The sequence below is a fragment of the Amphibalanus amphitrite genome, unplaced genomic scaffold (assembly GCF_019059575.1).
Source record: "Amphibalanus amphitrite isolate SeventyFive unplaced genomic scaffold, NRLGWU_Aamphi_draft 001343F_arrow, whole genome shotgun sequence".
Lineage (NCBI taxonomy): Eukaryota > Metazoa > Arthropoda > Thecostraca > Balanomorpha > Balanidae > Amphibalanus > Amphibalanus amphitrite.
In genome coordinates, this window is record NW_024882836.1 from 40106 (window position 1) to 65722 (window position 25617).

Sequence of the window (25617 nt, forward strand, 5' to 3'; positions counted from 1 at the left end):
TGGAGGACCTCAGCTGTGACCTGCAGCACTGGCTCCGTGTCAAACTACCAGAGATGGACGGCCCGACGGTGGTCGCCACGGCCGGCCTCTGGCGCCGGCGGCTGCAGCAGCTGCTGACCGGTGACCGGCTGCGCGCGGCCTATGACGCGGCCGTCGGCCGGTGGCCGGACCGGTGGCAGCTGCTGCAGCATTACCTGCCGGAGGACGACACAAAAGGTAAGTCCGCCGCCGGCGCCGCCGCGCGGGTTTCGCTTTGGCAACTGAGTTACTGACTGAATAAATGCTATTCAGAAACACAGGCAAAAGCAAATGTACGCACCAGGCCGCGAACCCGCGACCTTTGGCTTGGAATGCGACTGCGCTAACTATTACGCCACGCAGCCACTTTTTTTGAATCGACTTATTAGTGAGTTATAATGAAAAGTGGATTATTCTCTGGGTGACTCCTCCCCTTCCGCTGACACACAGACATACACACAAGTGGGCGGTGCACTCCGTCACCCGGTGGCCACAACACTGGACCGGATTGGTCATCACTGTACAGCGGCAATACGAGAGACCACCGACTGTTCAATGGCCGTGGACCGATCCTAAATCGGAATGTGACCCGTGGCATTGATCAATTCTACATATTAAAGTGAATTATATGATATGATGTTATGATTAGTATGATTATATGATTAGATGTATGTACCTAGGCTCTATTATATGATCTAAATGCGATTTAGCTATATCATGCTAGTGAATATCTGTAAAGTTTGCATCTCTCTAATGATGTCAAAGTTTATGCGATTCCGTAAATACCTCCAATACAATACCAATAGTCAATACCACGGTGTTGAATTGAAAAGCCTCAGTAGCGAAGACTGCCCTTGGAGCCAAATGTCCAAGATATGAGCTGTAGTCGATGCCGAAAGCAGTTTGACAGATGGCAGCACCGTCAACTGATGCTTGTGTAGGTGGCAGCACCAGTCACAGCAACACCAGGCCAGAGCTGCAATCACAAACAAAAGGGTTATTGGCAACGAGACGCATATCGTTGAAAGGTGCGTCGGCCGTCGAACTCTACGAATACAGCAAAACGGGAAGATATGCCAGTCATACTAGTTTATAGAGGAAGCAAATTATAAATCATTTTTAGCTGCTGCATTGATTGTCTTTATGTTTGCGTTTCAGCCTACCTTCTGCCAGGCTACCAGATTACTGGCTACCTATAGGTAGCCAGGATATTTGCAATAAAATAAAATGGTTCAGCGAAACTAGATTCAGCAGATGGGAAATACATTATTGTGCTAAATACAATTATAACGTTTGTATAGAGTTAGACTTGATCCAGTCCAAGATACCCATATGCTGCCGTCGGTGCCGGAATATGCCGTCAGATGACAGGGCCGACACCACAATAGGAACCGATTGAAATGTCCACATCAGTCTCAGAAACACCAGAGTCGAGCTGCAAACAGAAACAACAAAAAGATGTCAGCGTGACCGAAACGTGCAGCTGAGTGAGCAATTATTGTCATTTCTGGGATAGACAAATAGGAAACAAATCAAGAAACGAACAAAACAACAAACATGCATCGTTAGCTTATGTTGAGGCCCTCGTTATGGACAACTCAGAGTCTTGCATATCTGAAAGTGGTTTGACAAAAATTGACTCTGGGACAACTTTGCACAGAAGGGCTATACCCCCCTCTCCCCCTTAGGATCTCGAAAACGATTCAGACTGAGGCTATCGACAAGCGGTAAACGTATGGGATACATTCGGTTGGTATCTGCAATTTTTACACGGTTTTTATTTTTCTCTTTCAAGTCAGTGCAAAGATGACGTTGCAGGGGTGAAACTAATCAAAGTTGTGGTGTGTGAGGCCAAGAAAGTATTTTTGTAGGTACTCCTGTGCTCCTTACCTGTAAGGCGCTATCCGGATCGTTGACACCAAGCGGCCGGCGAGATGCCTCCGTTAGGTGAATTGATACTGCCCCTGAGAGTCTAATGGTACCTGGTAAGAGGCTACTACGGTCTGTTTCTGAAAAAGAGAAACAAGCTCGTCAGCTACGTTCCCTATCTGAGACAGAGCAAGGCTCCGTTGAGTGGCCAGGAATGGACCGTGCTCGATGTTCTTTAACCCTCGCCGGACCTATTGGTTTTCCACATACGCTCCGGCCGAGGGGGGGGGGTAGGGTACGACCCCCTCGCCGTTTCTCCCCTAATAGAGCTAGAGGCGAGCGTCGCAGGAAAATCGAGCGTGTGCGCCGTTACGAGACGCAGCGATTAGTACCCCTTATTTTAACCCTCGCCCCGTTGGGGGGGCCATTTTGGCCCCCCCTGTGGTTTTTCCTGAATAACAAGAAAACCGTGGCGCGCAGCGCCGCCAAATTTTCAGTACCTTCCCGAGCATCAATTTGACACCTTCACACCAAATTTCAAGTCTAAGGTCACCTTAGGTCAGGAGTTATTGAGGTCAAACTGAGGTCATGTTCGAGCAAAAATGAGCAAAAAACATGCAATCTTGAAACGCTCACCAAATCTACAGTTATCAAGCAATTTCAAAGTTCTTTATATGGTCTAGTAGACAAAAAGCGGCGCTACAAAACTGCTATCTCGGATTTTCAAAATTTTTGGTTTTTGACCAAAAAAAATTCAAAAAATTGATTTTTTTAGAAAAACTTTGAAAAAATCCAAAATTTTCCGAATTTCGAAAAAACCGGAATATATGTGATAGTCCCAGCGCTCTTCTATATACATACCAAATTTCAGATCGATATCTCGTTTTTTGGCCAAGTTATAGCGAAAAAAAACTGTTCAAAAATGATGACGTCAAATTTTTGAACTCAATTTTTATCAATTCTAGACCACGTACGGCAAAACAAAGACCACCATTGAACTCCCCGTGACGAGCTGCATCGATTCGATACCCATTTTATGCACAAATATTAACTTTGAAATTTGACCTAATTTGACCTGACCTTGACCTGACCTTGACCTGACCTTGACCAAAACGTGATCTAAGCTGGCCCCAAAGGCTGCCTGACCCATATAATCGCATTTGTCATGTAAAATGGACCATAAAACATGTATCACACGACACTTTCATATTGTGACCCCCCCCCCCGTGACCTGACCTCTGTGACCTGACCTGGTATCAGTGACCTCAAATAGCAAAATATGTGTTTGAAGAACATTTCCCCATCGATGATTTTCAATGAAATGCATTTTACTCGATTTTACAACGCATTTCTTGAAGTGCCTGTAAACGGTGAAAATTGGACCTTTGACCTGACCTGTGACGTCATCGGTTTGACCTAGGTCAATAAAATTAGGTCACAAGGTAGCTCCCCGTTGGGGCTATCCAACGCCGTTTACCGCTTGTCGCTATGTTGCGTGGTTCTCGAGATCTTAGGGGGGGCCAAAATGGCCCCCCCCCCCCCAACCGGGCGCGTTGCTCGGCAGAGCCCAACGGGGCGCGGGTTAACCCTCGCCGGCACAGGGGGGAAGGGGATTGATGCAACCCCCATAAGGGTTTTCGCAAATAACTCGCGTAAAAAGAGGCCGATCGCGACGAAACTTTCAGTACCCTCGCATTGATCAACTTTACACCTACGCTAAAAATTTTATGACCCTGACTCAAATGACCTTTGACCTGTGACCTACTTTCCGAGACCATGTTTGGCCGGAATCGCGATTCGGCGTCGCATTAGCCGCGCGTTTGCAAGCTTTTCGTGGTTTCAAACGTTGAAACATGTGATTTGATGTTGCTCCCATGCATTAGGGTGGATGTCAAGGTCACCTGAAGGTCAGGTCAGGTCATTGACCTTGTGACCTCGTTTCACTTTTCGAGTTATACATGTTGCTAGGCTAATTTTTGGAGCTGATTTCGAATTTAGCAACCATTTGAGCATTTACGAAGTAGTTTTGGTGCATTCGTAACATGTTAAGAAGCTGTCAGAGGCGGTTGACACGTATTACGAATACCCGTCACATCCCCTACCGGTTGACCTGACCTGACCTGACCCGACCTGGTCTAAATGCTTAGACATCATCTCTGATCAAAACTTACACGATATTCGTGATCAGCACCCCGGAAAACCCCATAGCAGCAACACTTTACGACTTTCTAACAGGTCCCGATTTTCCCGATTTTCAGGTAATTGACCTGACCTGGAAGGTCACCCGATGACCTAGGACCTTAACCCTCGCCGGCACAGGCCCTTTCGCGTCCTTCGACGGCACAAGGGGGGGGGGGGGGTTGGTTGGTACGACCTCCCCTCGCGTTTGGCCCCTGATCGAGCTAGAGCTTCGCAGAAAAAAACAAGCGTGTTGCCCGTCACAAGAGGAAGCCGACGATACCCAATTTTAAGGTCCTAGGTCATCGGGTGACCTTCCAGTTCAGCTCAATGACCCGAAAACCGGGAAAATCGGGACCTGTTAGAAAGTCGTAAATTGTGGCTGTTATGGGGTTTTCTGGGGTGCTGATCACGAATATCGTGTTAGTTTTGATCAGAGATGATGTCTTTAAGCATTTAGACCAGGTCGGGTCAGGTCAGGTCAGGTCAACCGGTAGGGGTTGCGACGGGTAGGTATTCGTAATAAGTGTCAACCGCCTCTGACAGCTTCGTAACATGTTACGAAGGTATCAAAACTACTTCGTAAATGTTCAAATGGTTGCTAAATTCGAATTCAGCTAAAAAAAACTAGCCTAGAAACATGTAAAACTCGAAAAAGTGAACCGAGGTCACCCGAGGTCACCAAAGGTCAATGACCTGACCTGACCTTCAGGTGACCTTGACACCCACCCTAATGTATGGGAGCAGCATCAAATCACATGTTTGAACGTTTGAAACCACGAAAAGCTTAACGCGCGGCAAATGCGAGCCGACATACGCCGAATCGCGATTCCGGCCAAACATGGTCTCGGAAAAGAGGTCACAGGTCAAAGGTCATTTGGGTCAGGGTCATGAAATTTTCAGGGTATGTGTAAAATTGATAAATGCGAGGGTACTAAAAGTTTCGTCGCGATCGGCCGCTTTTTACGCGAGTTATTCGCGAAAAACCTTAACCCGCGCCCCGTAGGGCTACCGGCGGACCCTACCACCCGTGGGGGGGGGGGGGCCGTTTCGGCCCCCCCCCCTAAGATCTCCGAAAGTTACCGGCTGATTTTCAAAATTCAAACGGCGTTTGATAGCCCTACCCGGGAACTACCTTGTGACCAAATTTCATTGACCTGGGTCAAACCGATGACGTCACAGGTCAGGTCAAAGGTCAGATTTTCACCGTTCACAGGCAATTCAAGAAATGTGCTGTGAAATCGAGTAAATTGGTAATTTATTGAAAACCATCGATGGTATATTGTTCGTCAAACACATACTTTGCTATCTGAGGTCACTGATACCAGGTCAGGTCACAGCGAGGTCAGGTCACCGGGGGTCACAATATGAATGTGTCGTGTGATACATGTTTTATGGTCCATTTTACATGACAAATGCGATTATGTGGGTTAGGCAGCCTTTGGGGCCAGCCTAGGTCACGTTTTGGTGAAGGTCAGGTCAAGGTCAGGTCATATTAGGTCAAATTTCAAAGTTGATATTTTTGCATAAAATGGGTATCGATTCGATGCAGCTTGTCACGGGGAGTCTAATGGTGGTCTTTGTTTTGCTCTACGAGTTCTAGAATTGCCAAAAATTGAGTTTGAAAATTTGACGTAATCATTTTTAAACAGTTTTTTCGCTATAACTTGGCCAAAAACGAGGTATCGATCTGAAATTTAGTATGTAGATAGAAGACGGTAGGTGCTATCACATATATTCCGTTTTTTTTGAAACTCAAAAAACTTTTTGGATTTTTTGTCTAATATATCCAAAAAAATGCTTTTTTGATTTTTGGGGATCAAAACTCAAAAATTTCAAAAATCCGAGAGAGCAGTTTTGTAGCCCTGTCAATTCTACACCTTTTATGTCTTGATCATTTTTCTGTATCTTCAAAGCTGTAGGCCTGACAGGTCTTCTCGCGAAGGTCTTTTTTCGGTCGAAAATGACAGAACATGACGTCACTCTGACGTCATTTGTGGCCAACCTATTACAGCCTCTGGAAAAAATTTTGGTCACAATGTGTAAAATTGATGCCCGGAGGGGTTCTGAAAGTTTGGTGGCGATATCTCCAGCCGTTTAGGAGATATCGACCGAAAAGGACAGGGGGGGCCGTTTCGGCCCCCCCCCCCCTACGGGGCGCGGGTTAAGGGGTTGCATCACCCCCCCCACACACACCCTGTGCCGGCGAGGGTTAAAATTGGATATCATCGGTTTACTCTCGTGATGGGCAACACGCTCGTTTTTTTCCTCGAAGCTCTAGCTCGATCAGGGGCCAAACGCGAGGAGGGGGTCTTACCAACCAACCCCCCTCGTGCCGTCGAAGGACGCAAAATGGCCTGTGCCGGCGAGGGTTAAGGTCTCAGGTCAACCGGTGACCTCTGAGGTTAGGTCAAGTGGCCCAAGGCTCGGTTTTTGGCCAAAACCTTCGCAAAAAACGGCCGCAGAGCTGCGATTTTGGCATCATCGTGTTCGCCTTGCTCAGGCGCGTCGAATGGTATACTTTTTGCTCGGGGCAAGGTCAACTTGTGGTGTTGACCTAAGGTCACGGTCAGGTCAGGTCAGAGCCCCCAGGTCACGAAGTTGGTCGAATTAGGTCATTTTGCATATCATTCGATTCGGCAGGTCTTTCTGATGCCATTGGTGGCTGTCCCGGCTCGCTAGCTCAATTTGATCAGGAGTTATTGACGAAAAATTATTATGACCCTAGTGACGTCATAAATGACGTCACGCAAGGTCAACAATACAAAAGTGAAACATTGCAACTTGCAAGGAGTGCATGAAATCACGATTCCATGTGGTTAACCTTCGCCACAGTGGGGGGGGGGGGGCATACCACCCTGTCGCGTTTTTTGCGTTTTTCGCGCCGCCGCGGTTTTGGTGACCCCAATATTGCTCTAAGATGAAAAATGACTGAAATACTTTCAAACGTACGCATTGAGAGCTGTCTACTGCTTTTTACCGCGTCTTTCTAGCCCTCTTAGTTTTTGAGTTAGAGGTGGGTGGTAACATATGCCCCCCCCCCCCCCACTAGGGCGAAGTTGGCTGAGACTGCCACTGGGGCGGGGGTAAAGTTAATGTGACATCGTTCCCGGCGCCAAAATAGCAGTTTTAATTTTTCCCCATTGAATTATTGACATTGACTCAGCTAATGGTGAGGTCTTGTGACCGACCTGAACTCATGTGACCTTAACCCTCGCCCTGGCAGGGCATTTTTCATAACACGGCCTGGCGGGGGGGGGGGGGTCGATGCGACCCCCCCGCGATTGGCTCCTATGGCACCTAGAAACACCAAATTTGGTAGGTAGGTGGTCCCCCTGGAGTTCTCGCCCCTGTGCAAATTTGGTTGCTCTAGGTCAATATTTAGGGGGGTTTTGGGGGGTATAAATGTAAAAATTTCGCTAAAAACAGGTCAAAAGTTGTTCGCTTATAACTTTTGATCTAATTAAGATAGAGCAAAAAGAAAAGCACCAGTGAACTCAGCACGTCAAGGCGCGTCGAATGATATACTTTTTAGCTCGCTTAAGTGTACTTAAGGTTTTTCTAAACCCGCGCCCGGCTGGGGGTCCTGGATTTCCACGCCCTGCTGGGGGGGGGGGGTGTTTGAACACCCCCCTTCTAACTCGACTCCTGGGCCACCGAGCGATACGCGGAAGGCGGCGTTCGAAAGAGCGCCAAAAATAATGACGAAATCACTTTGGTCACTTTTTTGGTCAGGTCAAAGGTCAGGTCACCAGAGGTCATTGAAGGCAAAATTTCGCCGATTTTCAGGTGGAATGTCGACAATTTCCAGGAAGCCAACGCATAACTCGGGAACCAATAAAGCTACAGCGCCGCGGAAAAGCGCATTCGATAGCCCTATTAACCCGCGCCGTGCTGGGGGGGGGGCGTTTTTACGCCCCCCCCTCAGGTTTTTCGCTAATATCTCAAAAACGGCGGCGCGCAGCGCCGCCGTTTTTGGTACACGTGTTCCTACATCATTTCCGCACATGTTGTGAAAATTTCAGACCTAGGCCGTTCAAGGTCAGGTCACCAGGTCACGTCAAGTGACCTTACCTCAGAAAAAGTTCAAAGGCTCGCTATAGCTACACCGACTGAACGATCACTTTGAAACTTTCAGCGATTGATATGAGTAACAGTATGTATAAAATGTATATCTCGGATTTTTGATATATGTGACCTAAGGTCAGGTCAATTTTGCGACCTCTCCATTATAAGTCAATGGGAGAAAATTGAAATGCGCCTCTTTTGGACGAATATCGTTCAAAACGCTCTCAAACATCGGTTCATAGGTAAACATGACACACTGAATAGGAAAAATGCACCTGTGACCCCTCTGTGTGCCCCTGAGGTCATCTCAGGTCATGAACGGTCGCCAGCAGTTTTTTGGCTATAACTTTTGATAGAGACGTGCTAGAGCGGTGAAAACACGTCAGATGTGTTCAGCTCGACGATACGGATCGACTGATATGCAACATGACCCTTTTCGGTCAGGTCATGACCTTGACCTGAGGTCAAATTTTCAAAATGACCTTTCAAGGTCAACGAATAGTTCATTCGACGCGTCTCGACGAGAGGAACACGATGCTGGCAAAAGTAATGTCATGGCGCTTATGAGTCAAAAGTTATTGACGAAAAAACGTTTTTCGTAAAAACGGCTATTTTTGGAGTTTTTGCCCTCTGGAGGCTAAACCGTTGACCTGAGGTCAAATCTGAGAACATTACTCAGAAAGGTCTGTAAAAGGGCTATCGAATGCGCTTTTCCGCGGCGCTGTAGCTCTATCGGTTCCCGAGATAGCCGTTGGCAGTTTCCAAAATGTTGAAATAGTCAACATTTTACCTTTGGTGACCTCTGGTGACCTGACCTTTGACCTGACCCAAAAAATGACCGAAGTGTTTTTGTCCTTATTTTTGACGCTCTTTCGATTGCCGTTTACCGCGTGTCGCTACGTGGCCCAGGAGCCGAGTTAGACGGTGGGGCGTGAAAACGCCCCCCCCAGCACTCGGCGGAAAGTTCAGGCCACCAGCACGGCGCGGGTTAACGCCCTTTCTGAGCAATGCTCTCAGATTTGACCTTACGTCAACGGTTTTGCCTGCAGGGGGCAAAAACTGCAAAAATAGCCGATTTTTTCGGAAACAGTTTTTCTGCAATAACTTTTGACCCAAGCCATGTACGAGCTGACTTTTACCGGCATCGTGTTCCTCTCGTCAAGACGCATCGAATGAACTATAACTTGACCTTGAAAGGTCAACTTGAAAATTTGACCTCAGGTCAAGGTCATGACCTGACCGGAAAGGGTCATGTTGCATATCAGTCGATCCGTATCGTCGAGCTGAGCACATCTAAGGCGTTTTCACCGCTTTAGCATGCCTCTATCAAAAGTTATTTGCGAAAAACTGTTAGACACCATTCGTGACCTGAGATGACCTCAGGGGCATAAATAGGGGTCACGGACACCATTTTCATGTTCAGTGTGTCTAAACCACTTGTAATTCAGTGCTTGGGAGTGTTTATATTGTCTTTCGTCCAAAAGAGGCGCATTTCAATTTTCCCCCATTGACTTATAATGGAGAGGTCGCAAAATTGACCTGACCTTAGGTCATCGATATCAAAATTCCGAGATAAACATTTTATAGATACTGTTACCCTTATCAATCGCTGAAAGTTTCAAAGCGATCGGTCACTCGGTGTAGCTATGGCAGACATTGAAACTTTTTATGAGGTGAGGTCACTTCAAGTGACCTGGTGACCTGACCTTGAATGACCTTGGGCTGAAATTTTCACAACATGTGTAGAATTAATGTATGATAAGGTGTACCAAAAACGGCGGCGCTCCGCGCCGCCGTTTTTGAGATATTCGCGAAAAAACACAAGGGGGTGTGTTCAAACACCCCCCCATCAAGGCGCGGGTTAAATTTTAGGTAAACTTAACCCGCGCCGGGCCGGTGCTCTGAGATTCCGCGCCGGGCCGGGGGGGTGTCTGAACACCCCCCCCCCCGTCTAACTCGGCTCCTGGGCCACGTAGCGACACGCGGTAAGCGGCAGTCAAAAGAACGTCTAAAATAAGGACGAAAACACTTCGGTCATTTTTTGGGTCACGTCAAAGGTCAGGTCACCAGAGGTCACGGGCGTAGGAACGTCATGAAAAGTGGGTGGGCCACCCTGTCAAGGGGCCTCCTTTTCCAGGGGGCCTCCTATTTTCAGGGGCCTCCAACTTTTGCCTCGTCCTGCTGGCTGCTTTCAAGTATGACCTCCAAATCTAGCTTCTGAGATCGGGCAGATGTATCCAGGGGCGTAACCGCCCCTGTGTATGTACATCTGCGTAGTACATGTCTAGTACATATCCGCACCATTTTTAAAACTTATTCCCCCTCCGATTTTTTTTAGAATCTACTTGTATTTGCCGCAAACGGCGCATGACCCCTGAAAACCCTTACACAAATATCTTCCTCGTTTCTCAGGTGCCCCCATTAGCTTCATGGGCGCCCTCTTTGGCATATAAGCGCCCTATGTATAGTCATCAGAGACATCCCTATATGCAGAGCTGGGCGCGTTCCTCGATTTTCGGTAGTGCGTTAGCGTTCCTGCGTTCCTCCGGCCGCGGTTAGTGCGTTCCTGGAATAGCGTTCAATTTTTTTTTCGCTCGGTGCGTTAGCGTTCCTGCGTTCCTCCCTCAAAAATACCGCCGAACCACGCGGCGCGGGCCCAACCAAACACGGGGCGAATCGATCACAGAATACCCAGAATGGCGACGTGGGGCCGAAAAGCAGCTCGACATCTCTTTTCCGAATCGAATATCTGAAATACGTTTTACCAATATCATCCGTAGGGTTTTCAACAAAAATACGACCTGCTTAAAAACAATAGTTAAGTTAAAAGATGTATCTTAGTAAAATTTATCATATTTACTTTTCACATTTAATGCCTGAAACTGAATCGAATAGTAAACATCACCACTAAAAATCTTTACACATTTAATGCCTGAAACCGAATCGAATAGTAAACATCACCACTAAATCTAAGCAAGCCTTCCTCGATTGAACCGACAAGTGGCGCCTCTACCGGCAAACACACGTACTCGAGATTCAAACATTTGACACAGAGGTCATTGGCAGCAATATAATTTTTCGGGTGGTTCCGCAAGAACGCAGGAACGCTTCAAAATTTCGGGTGGTGCGTTCCTCTTACTTGCGTTCCTTTGAAAAACTTCGCGTTTCTGCGTTCTTGCGTACCTTAACCCGCGCCCTGCTTGGGGGGGGGGTGTTTGAACACCCCCCCTTGTGGTTTTTCGCGAATATCTAAAAAACGGGCGGCGCTCCCGCCGCCGTTTTTGGTACACCTTATCATACATCAATTCTACACATGTTGTGAAAATTTCAGACCAAGGTCATTCAAGGTCAGGTCACCAGGTCACTTGAAGTGACCTCACCTCATAAAAAGTTTCAATGTCTGTCATAGCTACATCGAGTGACCGATCGCTTTGAAACTTTCAGCGATTGCTAAGAGCAATAGCATGTACAAAATGTATATCTCAGAGTTTTGATATCGATGACCTAAGGTCAGGTCAATTTTGCGACCTCCCCATTATAAGTCAATGGGAGAAAATTGAAATGCGCCTCTTTTGGACGAAAGACATTATAAACACTCCCAAACACTGAATTACAAGTGGTTTAGACACACTGAACATGAAAATGGTGTCCGTGACCCCTGTTTATGCCCTGAGGTCATCTTAGGTCACGAATGGTATCTAACAGTTTTTCGCAAATAACTTTTGATAGAGGCATGCTAGAGCGATGAAAACGCCATAGATGTGTTCAGCTCGACGATACGGATCGACTGATATGCAACATGACCCTTCCCGGTCAGGTCATGACCTTGACCTGAGGTCAAATTTTCAAGTTGACCTTTCAAGGTCAAGTTATAATTCATTCGATGCGTCTTGACGAGAGGAACACGATGCCGGTAAAAGTAAGCTCGTACAAGGCTTGGGTCAAAAGTTATTGCCGAAAAACTGTTTCCGAAAAAATCGGCTATTTTTGCAGTTTTTGCTCCCTGCAGGCAAAACCGTTGACGTTAGGTCAAATCTGAGAGAATTACTCAGAAAGGGCGTTAATAGGGCTATCGAATGCGCTTTTCCGCGGCGCTGTAGCTCTATTGGTTCCCGAGTTATGCGTTGGCTTCTTGGAAATTTTCGACATTCGACCTGGAAATCGGCGAAATTTTGCCTTCAATGACCTCTGGTGACCTGACCTTTGACCTGACCAAAAAATTGACCGAAGTGATTTCCTCATTATTTTTGACGCCCTTTCGAACGCCGCCTTCCGCGTATCGCTACGTGGCCCAGGAGCCGAGTTAGAAGGGGGGGTGTTCAAACACCCCCCCCCCAGCAGGGCGTGGAAATCCAGGACCCCCAGCAGGGCGCGGGTTAAAAGGGCGGTGCGTACGTACGGAAGAACTCAGGAACGCACTAAAGGAACGCACTTGCCCAGCTCTGCCTATATGTCCCACAGTCGCCCCGTTGTCCCATACAATGTGCGCTTGTCATAGGCGTCTCTCTTTTATGGACACTTGAAGGCGCCTCTCTTTGCAATGCCGGCGCCCCTGTTTCTTATGAATGCACCCTCATCGCATTGATCAATTGCAGTCTGCAGACCTCTATTGCATGTGGACGCCCATATATGTAGGCCTCAGAGGCGCCCCTCTTTCGCATTGAAGCGCCCCTATGGGCTTCATAAGCGCCCCTCTATTGCACGTAGGTGCCCTACTGTCTCAGAACCGCTCCCCTTTGGCATGCAGACGGCCATCTTTCATACGGAGGAGCCGCTGTGGTTCTTAGAGACGGCATGGTGCTCCCAGACGCAGATGGGGCTCTCGGAGTCGACAGTGTGGGACCTTCAGTCCGTTCAGTCGCTGATGGGTGCCCGCCAGATGTGGACCCTCGGAGACGCCGGTATGGGGCCCTCAGAGATGCCGGTATGTGGCCCTTAGATACACCGGTGTGGAACCCTCAGATACTTCAGTGTGAAGCCCTTACAATTGCTGGTGTGGAGCTATGAATGCGCTGGCTTAAATCCCTCAGAGGCCGGTACATGGACATTAGAGCTCAGTGAGAGCTTGTGTGGTGCCTTCAGTGGCCTTGTGGAGCCGCTAGACATCAACATGGTGCTCTCAGGAGCCGGTGAGTCCTCAGAGTCACCGGTGTGGGGCCTTCAGAGCTTCGAGATACTGGTGTGGGGCCCTCAGAAGTGTCGGTGTGGGTCCTTCAGATGTACCTATAGAGCCTTGAGATGCACACAGGTGTGGTGGCCCACAGAGGCGCCGGTGTGGGGCCCCCAGAGCCACCGATATAGGGCCCTAAGAGACACTAGTATGACCCTCAAAGGCGCCGCTGTGTGGCGCTCATAAACACTGGTGTGGAGCCATCACAGGCGGGTGGAGCCGTTAGAGGCTGGAAAGGGCCCTTAGTTGCCTACAAGGAGCGTTCAGAAGCCGGCGTGGCACCCTTATGGGGATAAGCGTGTTTACTTAGGAGCCCTTAGGTGCTCTCATGAGCTCTGTGGGGCCCTACCGAGCCGAAATATGGCCACGGCCAGTTGCCGCCGCATGGCTCTTCGGACTATCATTCTCAGGGGTCTCATCTGCCTAGTTTGAATAGAAGGGCCTCTCAGACCATCAGTCTCATGGGCCTCCTCTGGCTAGTATAAATAGAAGGGCCTGTTAGACCATCAATCCTAGGGGCCTCCTCTGGTTAGTATAAATAAAGTCTCAGGGGACTCCTCTGACTGGTGCCGGATTGAGGGACCTCCCAGACCGAAAGTTTTGGGGTCTCCTGTGGCCAGTATGAATAGAAGGGCCTCTCAGTCCATCAGTCTCATGGCCCTATTCTGCCTGGTGTGATTATAAGGGCCTCTCAGGTCATCAGTCTCAGGGGCCTCATCTGACTACAGTGTAGATGGATAGGCCTCCCAGACCATCAGTTTCAGGGGCCTCTTCTGACTATTGAGGATAGAGGGGCCTCCTCTGACTAGTGAGGGTAGGGGGCCTCGGCTAGACCGCCAGTGTCAGGGGCCTATTCTGACTAGTGTGGATGGAGGGGCCTCCCAGACCATCAGTCTCAGACCTCTGACTAGTGTGGATAGAGGGGCCTCCCAGACCGCCAGTGTCAGGGGCCTCCCCAGACCAGTGGGCAGTGTGGATATTGGGGCCTCCTCAGATCCACTAGGGCCTCTCAGGCCATCAGTCTCAGGGGCTTCGACTGACAAGTATGAACAGAGGGCCTCCTTGGATCCATCACGGCCCCTTGGAAGTTGTAGTCCGTGCGTGGGGATTCGTGGAACTTATTTTTACCGAGTTTGTTTATTCTGGAAGGTGATGACGTCCTCTCAAATCGAGACGAGGGGCCTCGAGTAAAAAGTGGGTGGGCCAAAACACATGGTTGGCCCCCCCACCTCGAAAAGTGGGTGGGCACTTGCCCACCTGGCCCCCCCTGTTCCTACGCCTATGCCAGAGGTCACCAAAGGTAAAATGTTGACTATTTCAACATTTTGGAAACTGCCAACGGCTATCTCGGGAACCGATAGAGCTACAGCGCCGCGGAAAAGCGCATTCGATAGCCCTTTTACAGACCTTTCTGAATAATGTTCTCAGATTTGACCTCAGGTCAACGGTTTAGCCTCCAGAGGGCAAAAACTTTAAAAATAGCCGTTTTTACGAAAAGTGGTTTTTTGGCAATAACTTTTGACTCAAAAGAGCCATGACATTACTGTTGCCAGCATCGTGTTCCTCTCGCCGAGACGCGTCGAATGAACTATAATTTGACCTTGAAAGGTCAGCTTGACAATTTGACCTCAGGTCAAGGTCATGACCTGACCGGAAAAGGTCATGTTGCATACCAGTCGATCCGCAACGTCGAGCCGAACACATCTAAGGCGTTTTCAGCGCTCTAGCACGCCTCTATCAGAAGTTATTGGCGAAAAACTGATAGATTCCGTTCGTGACCTGAGATGACCTCGGGGACATAACGAGGGGTCACAGTGGCCATTTTCCGGTTCAGTGTGTCAATTGTACCTATATCTCGATGTTTGAGAGTGTCTAGAATAGCGTTCGTGCAAAACAGACGCTTTTCAATTTTCTCCCATTGACTTATAATGGAGAGGCCGCAAACTGACCTGACCTTAGGTCACCGATATCAAAATTCGGAGATATACATTTTGTAGATATAGTTGCTCTTATCAATCGCTAAAAGGTTCAAGGCAATTGATCAATCGGTGTAGCTATGACAAGAATCGCCACGCCCCGTGTGGATTGTCCATGATTGTAATACATACATACATACATACATACATACAATGTTAAGCCTAAGGGAAAATACTAAATTCGGAAAATACTGGAGATATCCGCTTCGTTCTATCACTTTTGTGATTTGAAACCACAGTACTTAACAGCAGGTCACTTGGTGCTTCTTTGTTTGGTGTACTTATCCATGGGTCAGGTCAAATGAGGTCAACTGAGGTCAAATGACTTTTTTGCCAATCACTTGGCATATAATGACGCTAGAGCTTAAAAAATGGTATCATTGTGTTCCTGGTGATCAGCCGAATCGAATGATATGCGACATGATGCAATTTGGTTAATTTGAACTTAATTATATAACTCGGTGAACTTAGCACATCCTGAAAGTTTCAAGGAAATCAGTCCAAAACTGTGAGTTGGACAGGTGCAAAAAGAAAATTGAAATTTGACCATGACCTTGTACCGGTTTTTCTGACCTGGTGACCTGACCCAAGGTCACTCGGACCTGAAATTTTCAGGTCTATGTAAAAGGGTTGCCCCATAGGCTGTGCCAAATTTGGCGGCGCTGTGCGCCGCCGTTTTTGCGCTATCTTCGAAAAACCTTAGGGGGGTCGCATCGACCCCCCTAAGGTTTCGGGCGAGGGTTAACACGCGCACCGACAGGGGGCGGATATCCGCCCTCCTGAGGTTTTTCGCGAATAGCGGGAAAACCGCGGCGCGTAGCGCCGCGAAATTTGGTACGACTATTCTCTTATTAATTTTACACATGGGCAAGTTTGAACCTTCTAACTTTTAAGGTCAGGTCACAAGGTCACTTTGAATGACCCAACCTCAAGTCACTTTTTTGCAACTTTGTCACCGTGCCAGAGCTACAGTAGATGTCGGAGGCCTTTGAATGTCGCAGGATGTTATAAGGTCATTAGTAGCTACAATTTGTATATCTCGGAATTTTGATGTCGGTGACCTAAGGTCAGGTCAATTTCGCGACCTCCCCATTATAAGTCAATGGGGGAAAAATCAACTCCCTGTTTTTACCACTAAAATGGGTCGGAATGGCCCCATATGCCATGCACGACTTCATATTCGATTAACCTTCACTACCTTGAGGTCAGTTTTGCTGTTGGGCAGCTGTAAGGTCATGTGACGTCATCAAAGGTCACCAGCGGTTTTTTGCCAATAACTCCGTACAGGAACCAGATACAGCCGCGCGGATGGTCTCATTGCGTTCAGCTCGTCAAGACGCATCGAATGATATACATGATGACCTTGAGGTCACGTGACCTGAGGTCAACCTTTAACCTTGACCTTTCGAGGTCAACATATATATCATTCGATGCAGATTGACGAGAGGATCACGATGATGCCCTTAGCCCGCGCCCCACTGGGGGGGGGGGCTATTTATAGCCCCCCCTCCCGTTTTTCTGCAATAACTTCCAAACCGCTTGACGGATCGACGCCAAACTTTCAGTACCTTCGGCTGCATCAATTTGACACCATGTGTCAAAATTTGAACTTCGTAGCTACCATAGGTTGGCCGGAAATGACGTCAGAGCGACGTCATGTTCGCCCGATTTCGACGCAAAACATTGAACCACGGCAATCGCTCCCAAGAGCTCAGTTTTTAAGCTAGATCCAATTTCTTTGCATGAAAGCACTCAGAATTGACCGCGCTATCAAACTGCTATCTCGAATTTTCAAAATTTTGAAAATTTTTAAAATCTTATATAATAATATTCAAAATTTATATTTTTATATTTTTTTCAAAAAGTTTTTGTTTTTTCGAAAAAAACCGGAATATATGTGACAGAACGCATGAGTATGACTAACTCTAGCAAGTTTTAGCTAAATATCTTCAAAAATGGCCAAGTTATACGCATTATTGCAAAAAAATTCACAATTATTAATTTTTCAAATCAATTTTTCAGTACGTATTTGACATCGTACACCAATATAAATGGCACCATCGTGTTCCTGAGCTCAAACTGCATCCAATAGACACCTTTTTTGTTGAAAAATTTCAACTTCAAAATTTGACCTTTTTTGACCTGAAAGTGACCTGACCTAAGCTAAATTCGACTCAAAATGACCTCGAATGACACAGACGACATCAAATTCGAAATCTATGGCCTAAATGGACCACAAAACATGTGTCACGTGACCGACGCATGATAAAATATTTTCGTGACCTGTGATGACCTGACCTTGACCTGAAAATCAAAGTAAAAGTTTGGTACCCTCAGGGTATCTAGAGCATCTGTTCAAGAGTGTGTGTACCAAAAATGAGCCTGATCTGACTTGTAAGACGGCGGCCAGAGCCCAAAATGTGAACAAACCAAAATGCTAATAATTTTTATTTTGACCTGACCTGTGACGTCATCGGTGACCTCGAGGTCAATGAAATTAGGTTTCGCTCGACAGTTTTTCCGGAACTATCAGACGCCGTTTGAATTTTGACGATCGGCCCAGTAGTTTCGGAGTTAGGAGGGGGGGCTATGAATAGCCCCCCCCCCCCCCCCAGTAGGGCGTGTTATACACAGACCCCAGTGGGGCGCGGGTTAGTTTGTTCCTATCTTGTCTAATTCGAAAGTTATTCGAGAAAAACTCTATTCATATCTAGCGCCGCCATTTTGACTTTGACCCTTGTAACGTCATCTTTGACCTGACCTGAAAATGACCTTAGTAAAAATTGTAAACCTTGTCCGTACGTATCCGATGCCGTTTACCGCTTGTCGCTACTCGCTATCTTGCTTCGTTCTCGAGATCTCAGGGGGGGCGGTCATCCGCCCCCCCGTCGGTACGAAGTTGGCGCAGACCCCCGTCGGAGCGAGTGTTAACCCGCGCACCGACGGGGGGGGCGGATATCCGCCCCCCCTGAGGTTTTTCGCGAATAGCGGGAAAACCGCGGCGCGTAGCGCCGCGAAATTCGGTATGACTATAACCTCATCAATTTTACACATGGTGTGCAAGTTTGAACCTCCTACCTTTTAACCCGCGCCCTGCTGGGGGGGTGTTTGAACACCCCCCTTGCGGTTTTTCGCGAATATCTCAAAAACGGCGGCGCGGAGCGCCGCCGTTTTTGGTACACTTTATTATACATCAATTCCACACATGTTGTGAAAAATTCAGACCAAGGTCATTCAAGGTCAGGTCACCAGGTCACTTGAAGTGACCTCACCTCATAAAAAGTTTCAATGTCTGTCATAGCTACACCGAGTGACCGATCGCTTTGAAACTTTCAGCGATTGCTAAGAGTAATAGCATGTACAAAATGTTTTTCTCAGAATTTTGATATCGATGACCTAAGGTCAGGTCAATTTTGCGACCTCCCCATTATAAGTCAATGGGAGAAAATTGAAATGCGCCTCCTTTGGACGAAAGACATTATAAACACTCCCAAACACTGAATTACAAGTGTTTTAGACACACTGAACATGAAAATGGTGTCCGTGACCCCTGTTTATGCCCTGAGGTCATCTTAGGTCACGAATGGTATCCAACAGTTTTTCGCAAATAACTTTTGATAGAGGCATGCTAGAGCGATGAAAACGCCTTAGATGTGTTCAGCTCGACGATACGGATCGACTGATATGCAACATGGCCCTTTCCGGTCAGGTCATGACCTTGACCTGAGGTCAAATTTTCAAGTTGACCTTTCAAGGTCAAGTTATAGTTCATTCGATGCGTCTTGACGAGAGGAACACGATGCCGGTAAAAGTAAGCTCGTACAAGGCTTGGGTCAAAAGTTATTGCAGAAAAACTGTTTCCGAAAAATCGTCTATTTTTGCAGTTTTTGCCCCCTGCAGGCAAAACCATTGACGTTAGGTCAAATCTGAGAGAATTACTCAGAAAGGGCGTTAATAGGGCTATCGAATGCGCTTTTCCGCGGCGCTGTAGCTCTATTGGTTCCTGAGTTATGCGTTGGCGTCTTGGAAATTGTCGACATTCGACCTGAAAATCGGCGAAATTTTGCCTTCAATGACCTCTGGTGACCTGACCTTTGACCTGACCAAAAAATTGACCGAAGTGATTTCCTCATTATTTTTGACGCTCTTTCGAACGCCGCCTTCCGCGTGTCGCTACGTGGCCCAGGAGCCGAGTTAGAAGGGGGGGGGGGTGTTCAAACACCCCCCCAGCAGGGCGTGGAAATCCAGGACCCCCAGCCGGGCGCGGGTTAAGGTCAGGTCACCAGGTCACTTTGAATGACCCAACCTCAAGTCACTTTTTTGCAACTTTGTCACCGTGCCAGAGCTACAGTAGATGCCGGAGGCCTCTGAAAGTCGCAGGCTATTATTAGGTCATTAGTAGCTACAATTTTTATATCTCGGAATTTTGATATCGGTGACCTAAGGTCAGGTCAATTTCGCGACCTCCCCATTATAAGTCAATGGGGGAAAAATCAACTCCCTGTTTTTACCACTAAAACGGGTCGAAATGGCCCCATATACCATACATGACTTCATATACGATCAACCTTCACTACCTTGAGGTCTGTTTTGCTGTTGGGCAGCTGTGAGGTCATGTGACGTCATCAAAGGTCACCAAAGGTTTTTGGCCAATAACTCCGTACAGGAACAAGATACAGACGCGTGGATGGTCTCATTGTGTTCAGCTCGTCAAGACGCATCGAATGATATACATGATGACCTCGAGGTCACGTGACCTGAGGTCAACCTTTGACCTTGACCTTTCGAGGTCAACATATATATATATCATTCGATGCGGATTGACGAGAGGATCACGATGATGCCCTTAGTTTGTTCCTATCTTGACTAATTGGAAAGTTATTCGAGAAAAACTCTCTCCATATCTAGCGACGCCATTTTGACTTTTCCGACCCCTGTGACGTCATCTTTGACCTGACCTGAAAATGACCTTAGTAAAAATTGTAGATCTTGGCCGTGCGTATCCGATGCCGTTTACCGCTTGTCGCTATCTTGCTTCATTCTCGAGATCTCAGGGGGGGCGGTCATCCGCCCCCCCCCGTCGGTGCGAAGTTGGCGCAGACCCCCGTCGGTGCGCGGGTTAAAAAAAGATCCGATATACAAGATGTGAGACCTCTGGAGGATACTACATAGGTCCTGTAGGTTCCATCCCCCTGTGAAAGCTCCTCTGGCACTGAGAGCGTTGTGAAGTTGCGACATCTGACGACCGTGCAGAGGTTCAATTATGACGTCATAAGTCAGTGATCTGATGTGACCCGAAAATGCAGTTGGTGTCACAAAATGCGGCTTGGATCGAAGGTCACGTAACACAAGTTTCAGCTCTCTATCGCCCCGTTTTCGGCAAAAAAAAAACTATTAGGTGTTGGGTGCCGTCCCCCCCACATTTTTATTATTTATGGCGTCACTTGGGTCATAAGGGTTTTTCGTAAATAAATCTCGGTCAAATGGACCTAGCGAGCCGGGAAAATCACCAATGGTGTCAATGGGGCACTGACCTGACCTTGACCCGAGGTGAGCACCTTAAATTGACCTTACCCGAACAAAAAGTACCTATACCATTCGACCCGCCTGAGCGAGGCGAGCACGATGATGCCAAAATCGCGGCTCTGCGACCGTTTTTTCGAAGTTGTTAACGAAAAACTGGTCCTGTGCCCGGGTCACTTGACCTGAGCTCAGAGGGCCCCGGTTCACCTGAGACCTTCCAGTCGATGTGCCTCGTAACGGCGCACACGTTCGTTCTTTCCGCGCCGCTCTAGCTCCATCAGCTTATCAGGGTCGAAACGGCGGGGGGGGGGGGGGGGTCGTAACACCGGCGGCCGGCGAATATGTAGGCATAAGACCGGCCCTTCGGACGGCGAAAATGTAGAAAACCAACACACGCCGGACCTATAGGACTGGCGAGGGTTCAGGGGCAAAACAGCCCCCCTACCCCCTACGGGTGGCATTGTCCGGCGATAGCCCTACGGCCCACGGGCCAAGGGGTGTGGGTTATACGAATCATTTGGATAGCCAGTGGCGCGGGAACTGCTTTCAGACTGGGGGGCACACTTTTTAACCCTCGCCCGCACATGCCATTTTCCCATCCTAGAACGCACATGGGGGGGGGGGTGGTTGCCACCCCCCCCGCGCCATTTCGTTCCTGTTGGAGATAGAGCTTAGCAGTAAAGACCAAAAAGATTCTTTGGGAAGAGACGAATCCAATGATACCCAGTTTTACCTTCTCAGGTCAGTCATTAACCTTCCAGGTCAGGTCAAACTAAAAAATGTTGCTGTTTTGGGTCACCGTTGGATATCAAGTGCGCTGCTTATCAAATACCGATGACGATGCTGTTTTCTGGTGCCAAGCCAGCTAGAACCTCTTTGTCACACTATCCGACCAGAATTTTGCTGCTGAGGTCATTTCAGGTCAAGTTAGGTCAAGGTCAATTATATGTGTTTGTATGTCTGTGTGTGTCTGTGTGTATACTGATGTGTGCACCGATTGTTTTTGGGTCCATATCACATGAAATCATGATCTGAGAAGCTTTTACCAAAAATGCAGTCAAAAAACTTCACAAAAAGTAAATTCAGCTTGCCTAAAACGCAATTATCTTAGATGACCTAGGTTGACCTTGACCCTGACCTTGACCCCTGTACATCGTCGAACAACATGTTCCATGATAGGTGGGAGGTAAGACTGGCAAAAAAGGCCGAAATCAGGGTGTCAAAAGCTCACAAGGCCCATGGCAAACGCAAGATGTTGAGAATTGGCCATTTGGGTCATGACATGACCTGAAAAACAAGGTCATATCTCCGAAACCAAAAATCACAGAAACTTGAAATTTTCAGTGGACATCAAGAAAGGATAGACGAGCAGCTATACGAAAAATCAGCCTTCTAGCTTTAAAAATGTTGAGTGCAGAGCAGAAAGACTGCCTGGGGGGGGTGGCAACCACCCCCCCCCATGTGCGGGCGAGGGTTAACCCGCGCCCCGTTGGGCTCTGCCGAGCAACGCGCGCTGTTGGGGGGGGGCATTTTGGACCCCCCTAAGATCTCGAGAACCACGCAACCTAGCGACAAGCGGCGAACGGTGTTGGATAGCCCTATCAGGGAACTACCTTGAAACCCAATTTTATTGACCTAGGTCAAACCGATGACGTCACAGGTCAGGTCAAAAGTCCAATTTTCACCGTTTACAGGCATTTCAAGAAATGCGTTGTAAAATCGAGTAAAATGCATTTCATTGAAAATCATCGATGGGAAAATGTTCTTCAAAAACATATTTTGCTATTTGAGGTCACTGATACCAGGTCAGGTCACAGAGGTCAGGTCACTGGGGGGTCACAATATGAAAGTGTCGTGTGATACATGTTTTATGGTTCATTTTACATGACAAATGCGATTAAGTGGGTCAGGCAGCCTTTGGGGCCAGCTTAGGTCACGTTTTGGTCAAGGTCAGGTCAAGGTCAGGTCATATTAGGTCAAATTTCAAGGTTGATATTTTTGCATAAAATGGGTATCGAATTGATGACGCTCGTCACGGGGAGTTCAATGATGGTCTTTGTTTTGCCGTATGCGGTCTAGAATCACTAAAAATCGAGTTCAAAAATTTGACGTCATCATTTTTGAACAGTTTTTTTCGCTATAACTTGGCCAAAAAACGAAATATCGATCTGAAATTTGGTATGTATATAGAAGAGCGCAGGGACTATCACATATATTCCGTTTTTCGAAATTCGGAAATTTTTTAATTTTTTCAGTTAAAAAAATGATTTTTTTTATCAAAAACCCATAATTTTGAAAATCAGAGATAGCAGTTTTGTAGCGCCGCTTTTTCTCTACTAGACCATATAAAGAACTTTGAAATTGCTTGATAACTGTAGATTTGGTGAGCGTTTCAAGATAGCATGTTTTTGCTCATTTTTGCTCGAACATGACCTCAGTTTGACCTCAATAACTCCTGACCTAAGGTGACCTAAGACTTGAAATTTGCTGTGAAGGTATTAAATTGATGCCCGGGAAGGTACTGAAAATTTAGCGGCGCTGCGCGCCGCCGTTTTCTTGCTATTCAGGAAAAACCACAGGGGGGGGGTAAAATGCCCCCCCCCCAACGGGGCGAGGGTCAATAGAGGTCAACCTAGGGTACCCCGAAATCTAGTTTTCTTATCGTTTTTTGGCTTTTTATTTCTCATCCCTTGACCCTTTCAACAAAAAAAAGAAAACATTTGCATACAAAGTGCGATATTCCGTCTCAAAATTGTGGGGGCACCGCAGCACCGCCCCCACGCCCCCAGAATTGTGGGGGCAAGCTGCCCCACTGCCCCCCCCCCCCCACACTGGGCGGGTTTCCACGCCTATGTAGATAGCTTACCCTCTGTCATGACGAAATATAAGTCTTGCCTTTTTGTAACAAAAAGTACCTACTTGCACCAGCGGTCACTATGGCAACAGAATCTAAGGCGAAAAATAAAAAAATAACACAAAATGCAATAAAACATTAAGATCAGAACAATTGTGTCACTCATATTCCATGAAACTTACACCTATACCTAATTTATTACGTTCGTATAATTGCATGCAGATTGATATCAATCTCGTACATGCAGATTCCGGACAATTTCAAATCGGCTCAAAATGGGCATATAGACCAAACAGGATACGCTGATCACGAATCCGAAGTCCGTTCCGCGGCACATATGAAACTTTTACCGGAATTTCCGAATTCCGAATCTGCATGCAGATTCCGGACAATTTCAAATCGGCTCAAAATGGGCATATAGACCACACAGGATACGCTGATCACGAATCCGAAGTCCGTTCCGCGGCACATATGAAACTTTTCCCGGAATTTCCGAATTCCGAATCTTCATGCGGATTCCGGACAATTTCAAATCGGCTCAAAATGGGCATATAGACCAAACAGGATACGCTGATCACGAATCCGAAGTCCGTTCCGCAGCACATATGAAACTTTTCCCGGAATTTCCGAATTCCGAATCTGCATGCAGATTCCGGACAATTTCAAATCGGCTCAAAATGGGCATATAGACCAAACAGGATACGCTGATCACGAATCCGAAGTCCGTTCCGCGGCACATATGAAACTTTTCCCGGAATTTCCGAATTCCGAATCTTCATGCGGATTCCGGACAATTTCAAATCGGCTCAAAATGGGCATATAGACCAAACAGGATACGCTGATCACGAATCCGAGGTCCGTTCCGCGGCACATATGAAACTTTTCCCGGAATTTCCGAATTCCGAATCTGCATGCAGATTCCGGACAATTTCAAATCGGCTCAAAATGGGCATATAGACCAAACAGGATACGCTGATCACGAATCCGAAGTCCGTTCCGCGGCACATATGAAACTTTTCCCGGAATTTCCGAATCCCGAATCTGCATGCGGATTCCGGACAATTTCAAATCGGCTCAAAATGGGCATATAGACCAAACAGGATACGCTGATCACGAATCCGAAGTCCGTTCCGCGGCACATATGAAACTTTTCCCGGAATTTCCGAATTCCGAATCTTCATGCGGATTCCGGACAATTTCAAATCGGCTCAAAATGGGCATATAGACCAAACAGGATACGCTGATCACGAATCCGAAGTCCGTTCCGCGGCACATATGAAACTTTTCCCGGAATTTCCGAATTCCGAATCTGCATGCGGATTCCGGACAATTTCAAATCGGCTCAAAATGGGCATATAGACCAAACAGGATACGCTGATCACGAATCCGAAGTCCGTTCCGCGGCACATATGAAACTTTTCCCGGAATTTCCGAATTCCGAATCTGCATGCGGATTCCGGACAATTTCAAATCGGCTCAAAATGGGCATATAGACCAAACAGGATACGCTGATCACGAATCCGAAGTCCGTTCCGCGGCACATATAAAACTTTTCCCGGAATTTCCGAATCCCGAATCTGCATGCGGATTCCGGACAATTTCAAATCGGCTCAAAATGGGCATATAGACCAAACAGGATACGCTGATCACGAATCCGAAGTCCGTTCCGCGGCACATATGAAACTTTTACCGGAATTTCCGAATCCCGAATCTGCAATAACTGCATGCGGATTCCGGACAATTTAAAATCGGCTCAAAATGGGCATATAGACCAAACAGGATACGCTGATCACGAATCCGAAGTCCGTTCCGCGGCACATATGAAACTTTTCCCGGTATTTCCGAATCCCGAATCTGCATGCGGATTCCGGACAATTTCAAATCGGCTCAAAATGGGCATAAAGACCAAACAGGATACGCTGATTACGAATCCGAAGTCCGTTCCGCGGCACATGTGAAAC

At 47.4% G+C, this 25617-nt stretch overlaps 1 long non-coding RNA gene across 1 annotated transcript; it reads right to left on the reverse strand.

The window, feature by feature from the left end:
- Positions 1-858: 858 nt before the first annotated feature.
- Positions 859-23837, reverse strand: LOC122372313. Its single transcript, XR_006254847.1, has 4 exons — positions 23669-23837; positions 1909-2027; positions 1347-1453; positions 859-994 (listed from the first exon to the last, which is right to left on the reverse strand). It is a non-coding gene; the product is annotated as an uncharacterized LOC122372313 (long non-coding RNA).
- Between the last annotated feature and the right edge of the window lie 1780 nt (positions 23838-25617).